At 35.4% G+C, this 10,000-nt stretch overlaps 1 protein-coding gene across 1 annotated transcript in view; it reads right to left on the bottom strand.

Annotated features, from left to right (window-relative positions):
• Positions 1-10,000, bottom strand: part of LOC144966284 (uncharacterized) — a 32,312-nt gene that overhangs the window by 12,369 nt on the left and 9,943 nt on the right. The gene's annotated exons all lie outside the window — the stretch shown is intronic.

Below are 10,000 nucleotides of genomic sequence, written 5' to 3'. Positions count from 1 at the left end.
ACAACAACAATAACAACAACGACAACAACAACAGCTACAACAACAATAACAATAATGACAACAACAACACAACAGCAACAACAACAAGCAACAACAGCAGCAACAGCAACAACAACAAAATCAACAACAACAACAACAACAACAACAACACAGTAAAAAAAACCAACCCAACCCTCGCCCTCCAAAAAATAAAACCCGCAAAAAAACAAAACAAAAACAAAAAAAAACAAACTGATCTTTAATCAAAGAGAATCACGGACTTTAAAAACACGGTTACTCCTCTTTGTTCCTCCCACCTCTTTGTACATCCTCCCACTAATGCCGATCAATATTTAAAGGAGTCTGGCACTCCATCAGGCACCTGACACATCAAACGGAAGGTCACACCATGTCGGCCTAGACTAGGACACGAGACGTGACGAAGACTGACGGCCGGCGTGGCGTGGCGTGGCTGATGGTGCTGGCATCGATTTGGTTGATGCTTTTTTGATCGGTTGAAAGTTGAAACGCGACTGACTGACGTCTTTGCATTAACCTAAAGTGCGTTAAATACATACTGCGTGCCCTATTTATTATTATTATTATTATTATTATTATTATTATTATTATTATTATTATTATTATTATTATTATTATTATTATTATTATTATTATTACTATCATCAACATCATCATCATCATCATCATCATCATCATCATCATATCATCATCATCATCATCAACATCATCATCATTATCATTCTTCTTCTTCTTCTTCTTCTTCTTCTTCTTCTTCTTCTTCTTCTTCTTCTTCTTCTTCTTCTTCTTCTTTCTTCTTCTTCTTCTTCTTCGTCTTCTTCTAATTTATTATTATTATTATTATTATTATTATTATTATTATTATTATTATTATTATTATTATTATTATTATTATTATTATGATTATCATTATTATTATTATTATTATTATTATTATTATTATTATTATTATTATTATTATTATTATTATTATTATTATTATTATTATTATTATTATTATTACTAGTAAAAAGCCCGCAATTTCGCGGGGAAAGAACTATTTTCATTCGATATTGCCAGAATCATTTTCTTGATTAGCTTGATTACGATTAGATGCACATCTTAATCGATGTGCTTGTCGTCGATGCCATGCTTTATTCAGCATGATTTTAGTTTATCAGTCAGTAGATATCAATATCAATAAGTCGCAAGTCTTTACCACGCTTTACTTGGGAGTGCTTTGCACTACCTTCAATACTTCACAAATTAAAATGGGGGCCGAGAATCAAAACAATGGTCAAATTAGGACATTTTAAACTTTCACAAATCTATCAAGGTTTGTTCTAGAGTTTTTAAAACGCCTTTATATGATGACAAATTGAATAAATAAACGCCTGACAAAAGATCAACGGTGAAAATACAAATTGAATGAATACTGGGGATGTAGAAGCTTTCGGAATGTCTCCCTTTACTTAACTTATGTGAGGTGAAATGAAAATCTGAAGCGGACGCAAAAAATATCATGTCCCCGAATCTATCTACTTTTGGTTTGTTCGGCCTAGAAGCTAGACAGATCCAATTGACAGTTTGCCGACAACGTTTAACTAAATATTTCCCAGGGCAATAATTATCACATCGATGGCATAAAAACGACAGTAATATCAGCAGTAATATTCGTTGATGTTGTTAATCGATGAAACTTGTTTAAAATTTCTGTAAATCCGAATACCGTCATGTGATCAAGTGAATTATATCACTATGAATGCCACGATTTGCTGAAAAATGCCAATCTGACAGTTCCTAGCAAACACACACACACCCCCCCCTCTCCCCCCCCCCCCCCCCTTTGGCTCAGGAATTTCTCTACTTGATGGACCCCCCCCCCCCCCTCTTTTTTTTTCTTCCACGCAACCACATTCCAAAACACACATACACACATATGTATACACCACACACACACACACACACACACACACACACACACATAAACATACACGCAATGAGAACACACTACTACATAACACTGATCACCGCTAAATCAACACAACGGAAGTAAGGACTCTACTGGACAGATAGAGTTGAGGGTGTGGTCATGAGGTGTTAGTGTCTTCGGTAAATTTTTTATGATATCTGTTTGACTTAACGAACTTTCAAACTGACTTTAAATTATAAAAGGAAATCAAGTTATCTGTTTATCTATCTGTAAAAAATACATTTCTATTTTTCAAATCTTTCAGTAGAGTTGTGCGCCGTATCAATTTTTTTTTATTAATAAGCACAATGTTCTCCACAAGGCTATATTTTTTAAAGAAAGGATTATTATTATTATTATAATTATTATTATTATTATTATTATTATTATTATTATTATTATTATTATTATTATTATTATTATTATTATTATTATTATTATTATTATTATATCATCATCATCATTATCATTAATATGATTATTATTATTATTATATCATCATCATCATCATCATCATCATCATCATCATCATCATCATCATCATCATCATCATCATCATCATCATCATCATCATCATAAGTTCTCGCCATTATAATAAAGTTAAAGTTTTGGCTATTTACTGACAAACATTGCTTACCATACGTTCCCGTGATTGACAACTTGACATTCTGAACTGTTCTTGGTTTGGGAGAGACTGGCCTCTGAAATAGAAATGTAACAGCTGTGAGTGATCTCCAATGAAAAAGAACAAAATCCAACAACAAAATAAAAACAATTCCTCCTCCCCCCCCCCCCCCCCCCAAAGACACAAGCAAAATTGGATACAACAAAAAATAAAAATGTCAATAAAAGGATGAATGACAGAAAAATAAATTAAACTAAAAAAAAAAAAACAACAAACAAACCAACAAAAAAAAAAAAAAAAACTAAAAAAAAAAAACATACACCCAACTGCAAATACAAAACAAAACATAAACAAAACAAACAAACCAAAAACGCACATTCACACATTAACCCCCCCCCCCCACCCCAAAATTAGCAAGAAACAAAACAGAATAACAACACAACGATAAACACCCTACCCCCAACAACTTAAAATGAAATGGGCCCAACTTAAATTTAAACTTAACTTATAAGATTTGAATCAAATCCAGCCCTTCGTTGAGGAGAGTGAGAATCGTTTCATAAACATCGAACAATTTAAATTTCGTAATTCTGATTATTTTAACCCGTTTACTGCAGTACAAGACAATGGAAAGGCACGCACTTAAAAATAAATCTGGTGATAATACTTGCGAGGTCCCAGGTTTGAGAGTTTTTTGTTGTTGTCAAGATAAGGGTAATTTAAATCGATCGATTTTTGAAGGACCAGTTTTCTGATCAAGTATTTAAATACGTGTCATTCAGAGTAGGGCGGATCACTGGTTAACTTGAAATGCAACTTTAACCCTCTCCTTACCAACTATAGGAAAATCGTCACATTCGTTACGATACAACCAACATTAAAAAAAAAATCAAATTTATCTTGTATATCATAAAATTTATAGAAAATGAACAGGGTGTTGTAGAGCATGTTTTGTTAAACAAATTATGTATCGCAAGAACTTTACTGCTATTGTGCTTGAGTGATTAAAAAAAATCTCTTTTTGTGTTAATTGGGTGTGAAGTTTTGGGGGAATATCCTGAAAATGGCTGGTAAGGAGAGAGTTAACCTGTCAAGATCATTCCGATATAATATTACATATTTATGGTCTATTCAAGTTCTTGGAGCTGCGTTTGACCACCTGGATATTTAATTTAAGATTGTTGTAAAGCGCCTATAAAATGCTTAACTCACTCAACCCTAACACCGACTATATCCGTGGTGTACCCGGGGTTACTTTTACCTCCATGCGTATTTATTACAATTATTATTTTCTAAGACAAATTATAGGCATATTATCAATGTTAATATTTTTAGTTTTTACATATTAATGGTAGTTGAATAAAATTATCTATGCACATGCTCATTTTTAATACTTTTTTTTTTCAGTTTTGAAAAGTAGCAAGACTCTCTAGGATTGAGCCAACAGCAACGTTAAACATGTAGGCCAAGACATAACACTTGTTCGACGATATTAAAGGTATTTTGTTTGGACTGAGACCACGCTGTTAACGACCAGGTACTCATTTTACCCTTGGGTACAGTGAGTGAGAAAATGAGTAAAGAGCCTTTTACAAGGACTCAGCTTTGCACCGCTCAGAGCTTGACTCGAACCCTGGATCTTCCGATCCGAAGGCGAGTGCATACAACAAGACCATACAGTCGCACCATAATATGTTATCCATCTTTCATTGACATAACCAATAACCAAGGAAAACGAATGGTATATTACACAGTCGTGTGTCTTTATAAGGATCATAATGCGATCCGTTAAAAGATGGATGTAAAGGGAGAGAATCCATACATTTAAATCGAAAGAAAGCCTTTTAAGATTACGATTCTTGGATGGGTTAAAAATTGTCATAACATTTGAAATGGAGAAACTAAGTGAGGACCCTTTTCTCTCTCGACTCAAAACTAAATTTTATCCACCGTCTCAAAAGGGTATTATGTCGGAGGCTATTTGAATTCATCTTTCTAAAATGTGACCCATCATCTCAAAACGGCATTATGTCGGGGTCAATCAGATGTTAAAATGTCAAATTATAGTTAAAAAGATCAAAATTATGAATTTTTAGTTCTGGACTGACTGACTGACTTATGCCTCTTGGCTCCTGACGGAATATAGGGCCTCAACAGCACTCTTCCATCTTCTTCTGTCCTTGGCACAGACCTTTGCCTCACTCCAGGTAAGATTGGAGACTCTCAAATCTTGGTGAAGGCTTCTCCTCCACGTCTGTTTTGGACCACCCCGTTTCCTCTTGCCCTGTGGGTTCCATTCGAGAGCCTGCTTGGTTATATTGCAGGGCTCTTTCCGCAGGGTATGGCCATCTCCACTTTCTGCGTCTGAACTGGACATCCATTTGTTCTTGGTTTGTTCTTGTCCAAAGGTCAGCAGTTCTTAGCACTGATAAAACATATACATTTAACCGAAGTCTGATATTTGTGGATATTCATTTAAAAAATTCAATTCATATTGAAAAAAAATTCTTTATTGTCGTAAATATTCTGCATATAACCCAAACGTACAAATTTAATTTAACTGGTTGATTATCGGATGGGTAACATTCAGTTGAGACACCCGTTTATGGAGGCTCTTGTATTATCATTTTATCCCTCTTGATTGGTTTGAGTCGATGTGCATATAATTGCAGATCTGATAACCAAATGCAATGACGGGCTTGATTTAACAATTTTCTAACGGAAATCCTAGCTAGTGTTGATTTGAGAATATGATTTCCATTATCTACAACAGTGAGTCTATATAACAATTTGTGTTATTAGATCTGCAATAAATAAGAGCAGATCGGTTTCACCGCCTTTGGTGTGATTCTTTCCTCAATGAAAAGGGCTCCTGTTACACTGTCTGAACACGTGTATATGAACGGTGCCAGACAAAGCAAGAAAGAAAAATACAAACAACGCATACATTGAACACAAGAAGATAAGGACGATTATATTTTTGAAATTGAGCGTTTATATAGAACAATATCCACTAAACGTGCTCAAAGGGCTTTACAAGAGGGCCCTGTCCAACAGCAACATTTAACATTTAGGACAAGACGTGACGCCTGTAAGGCGATATTATAATTTTTTTTCGGATAGAGACAACGCTGTTAATGGCCAGGTACTCATTTTACACCTGAGTACGGTGAGAGAATGTGAGTAAAGAGCCTTTTCCAAGGACTCAACTATGCGCCAAGCGAGGCTCGAACCCAGGACCTTCCGATCCGAAAGCGAGTGTCATACCACAAGACCACATAGCCGCATATTTGAGTTGCCCCATTATGTTCAAAAAAATATCAAATTAAGAATTTAGGGAGCAGGCACTGGTGTAAGATAAAGATCTGCTGAACAAGATTGTATGATGCAAGAGAAAGCAAGAAAAAAAATAGTAGACTGAATTTTTGGGATGTTTTTTTTCTTTTCTTGTATTTTTCTTTCTTGCTATGTCGGGCACCTTTCATAACTTGTTCAGATCTCCATAATACAATGTCATGCAAAGGAGAAAAAAAATCACATTAAAAAATATCCAAAAATCAGCCTTTCTTGACCGGGTATCGAACCTCGGCATTTTGGTTAGTGGAAAAGACGAGCTAGCTATCTTTAGAAATAATAATTTCCTTGATCAGAGTATCCAAGCGAGCATATTATGCACTATGAATTCGATTATAATGAAGTACTCTTCAGGAGTGTTTACAAAAAGCAAAAAACAAAAACAAAACAACAACAACAACAACAAAAAAAAAAAAAAAAAACAAACAACAAAACCACCAACCAACCAACCAAACAAACAAAACAAAACAAAACAAAAAACAAAACAACGGTAGACAGTCTTTTACCATGTCAAAATGAACATTACAGAAAAGAAGCTCATAAAACGCAATGAGCACGGTGCAAACAATAAAAATGGCTATACCAACATGTAATATATTATATTTCTATTTATTTATCACAGTATAAAAGTACGAAGGCTTGCAGACCTAATATTTTTGCGCCATTAATGCAGTTTCCGGTTAAACTGGCTGAAAAGCTACGACTGATGCTCAAATAGTTTGACGAATAAGGTCAACATTTGACAAAAAAAATGGGTTGCACAACTCGTACTTCTACAGTTAAAATCGTTTCTAGCCCCAATGTGTCAATATCCCGTTACATAGAATTTACCTGATGGTCAATAATCATTACTTTTTGTATTGAGTATGACCACTGACGAAGTGGGTGAAAATGATTACAAAGCCCGCATTATGACGTTATGTCTTGGCAAGATACTTTACACACATTGCCTCACTCGACTCAGAAGTGAATAGTACCTCACTTTATGCAACGTGGGCACAAGGGAACTCACCAGTCGACTTGTACTAAATAAAACGGAAATTCGGTTCTATGTAGTCTCTTATGGAGCATTGGAAAGGAAACAGAATACTTTAGTGAAACCTCTAAGATGCACTGGTTATATGTAAATATTTATTTACTAATTACCACACACGACGTACGTGTGTAACGTGACAGTGTTTCGCTTTGTCATTATTTAACTTAGTTCTTTCCGACTTCTTAATGTACGAAGGTTCAGTGGGGTCATATTAGCTCTCTATCGCCTGCCGGTCCTCTCTGCGATTTGTCAATAATAAATCAACACCACTGATCTGCCCAATTCTGAAAAAAATCATTTTGAAAATTTTGGCCACAAACTCGTCCTTGAAAAATCGATCGATTAAAATGACCCTCATCTTGTCAAAAACTCTCAAACCGGGGATTTCCTTGAAGTCCTAGGTTCGAGAGTTTTTGACAAAATTTAAATGCGGGCCATTTTGATAGATCGATATTTGAAGGACGAGTTTTTTGTCCAAAATTTTTGAAATGTCTTTTTTAATTCTTCAGACTACGGCCCTGATCCCTTGTGTTCATATCAGGGTAGAAATCATTGGTAAATGGTGGTGTGCATGACCTAAGACCTGTATAGATTGTGTTGACCGTATGTCCATGCTCTTCAATTAGGGGAGGTGTGAAAGGGGCCTCGATAATCTCTGATTTATTACTGTTAGCCCCAGTGTATGTTGAGAGGAAGACCCAGAGAGATAATTATAGGGTGGTGTGACTAGAATACAAATATTTATGAATGAGAGAAGTAAGCAACTGTCTTGTTCTTTGAAATCAAACAGACAATATATTATTCAAAATGCCTCGCTCACAACTTTTAAGATTAAAGTTGTCATTTGTATTCTGCCGTGTTTTGAAAAACAAAACAAAACACGTTAAATAATATTTTGGTCAGAAAACTCAGTGATCACTCAAATGGAACGACCCTTATCTTGTCAAAAACTCCTTTTCAGATCCTTGCCAAATTTCAAATGACGTAAAATTAAAGCTCCTATTGCAAACAAGTCGGTTTGCGTTGACGAAAAAAGCAAGACGCATCCGATAATGGGATTGATCTGTATTACCTTTCTATGTGCTCGGATCATTGGTCACATTGCAAAATGTGCTCAAAATGACCCACACAGTGAAAAGTGTTCACAGTTTTCGAACTAACCAATATCACGATTGGTCAATTTCTTCAGCTTGACACATGGGTATGTTTATAACTTTCATAAACAAAGCAGCGTGTTTACATTTATTCAGAAATATCCAATCGTTGGACATCAACAAATCATGTGATTGATGACTCGGTTGGACGAAAACATGAATATACACTCCCATTCTGTGTTAACATTGTTGACACCCAAGAAAGGGAAGGTCACTCTCATTTGACAAGTTCGTCAAATACGTTTCAGCATAATATTTATTCATGACTATGCTTACCCGTTATGGAATCAGTAGAAAAGTTCAGGTGTTTTTTTTAAAAAATTTAACGTTTTATTTTTTGGACGTAATCCTCAGTATCGTAGTCACTTGTAGTCACCTCTTTATTTTGAACACGCCAAATTGCTTAATGTCACCGAAATACCATTAGCGTGGAATCAATCGATTTTACGAACGTGTCGAAAATGAGAAAAAACTAACAGTGAACAGGCAGGTGGGGGGGGGGGGGGGGGGGGGGAAGAGACATTCTGTACGTACATATGTCGAAATATCTGGTAAATGTATTTTTGGACAATTTCGAGTCAGAAAAAAATATATTGAAAATATTCTAAGAAATAATTAATTCACACATTGGAATTGGGGTGCGTACTAAGAATATTTTTAAGTATCTAGATATCACCTATAATACAAATGATTCACATCATACTCAATTTCTTTGCCACACGTATCACTCCTCCTTCCACCCAGACTTACAGAACCAAATTTCGCTATCAAAAACGTAGTCTTTAAGGAATCGTTTTCGCACAGACACTTGCAATATTACTCTCTATCTATTGCCAGGCATTCATTCACTTCTGATAAAATCAAAGTAACATCTGGAGTATGTAGCCTGATCACGGTAAAAATAACTGTAACAGTTTTTGCCAATCTTGCATACAAAACCTAGACATTCAAAAACTGCCAATTTCTTCTAAATCTATAGCATTGAGAATGTTTTTGATATAGAGACACAATCAATCAGAATATGAGAAAATTTTATTTTAAAACTTTTTACTTTTTAATATGTATTTGTTTTTCTCTTCTGAGTAATCTCTGCGTGTAGATCGTTAAGTTGTGTCCTTGCCAATCAAAGTAGTTTCACGCACTACTGACCTCACGTGAATGTTTTTGCTAGAGTCCCAGAGGAGGGCAGCCGGGATTCCATAATCTCCTAAATTGTGTGTGCATAGTTCAATTATTCTCCGGTGCGGAGGACGGAGGACCAGCCACTTCAATTATTGCCTAGATTTATTTCTAGCCGATGAAATCTTTGTAAACTGAAGTGTGGATTACGACTTCAAAACATTCAATTATAAGGGCTTTTGGTATTGCGATGTATTGCGAAGAGTCCCCTGAGTGTTCGTAACATTAACTTAAAACTAAATGTAGCGTTTGAAGTATCCACGGATGATTGATACTGGGAATGTTAAGTATTCGATGCTCGGTTAGACGGACATTTGTCACACCTCGAGGGGTGTGAAAAATATATCTGTGGGTTTGGGGATCATAGGAATATTTTGTGGTATCCACGGTTGTAATATTGAATTATTATATTGTAACTCTAAAACTTGTCCTGCTTTGGTTCTTGGTTATTATTTATTCAGATATACAGGCTGAGAAGAAGAAGAAGAAGAAGAAGAAGAAGAAGAAGAAGAAGAAGAAGAAGAAGAAGAAGAAGAAGAAGAAGAAGAAGAAGAAGAAGAAGAAGAAGAAGAAGGAGAAGGAGAAGAAGAAGAAGAAGAAGAGAAGAAGAAAGAAGAGAAGAGAAGAGAAGAAGAGAGGAACGGACAGGAAATAGGAGGGTGGAAGAGGAGAAGAAGAAGGAA

This window comes from Berghia stephanieae, chromosome 2, assembly GCF_034508935.2.
Source record: "Berghia stephanieae isolate SIO BIC M18660-M18661 chromosome 2, UCSD_Bste_1.3, whole genome shotgun sequence".
Taxonomy (NCBI): Eukaryota; Metazoa; Mollusca; class Gastropoda; order Nudibranchia; family Aeolidiidae; genus Berghia; species Berghia stephanieae.
Note: the sequence above shows the minus strand (reverse complement) of the source record. Positions and strands in the feature narration are given on the sequence as shown.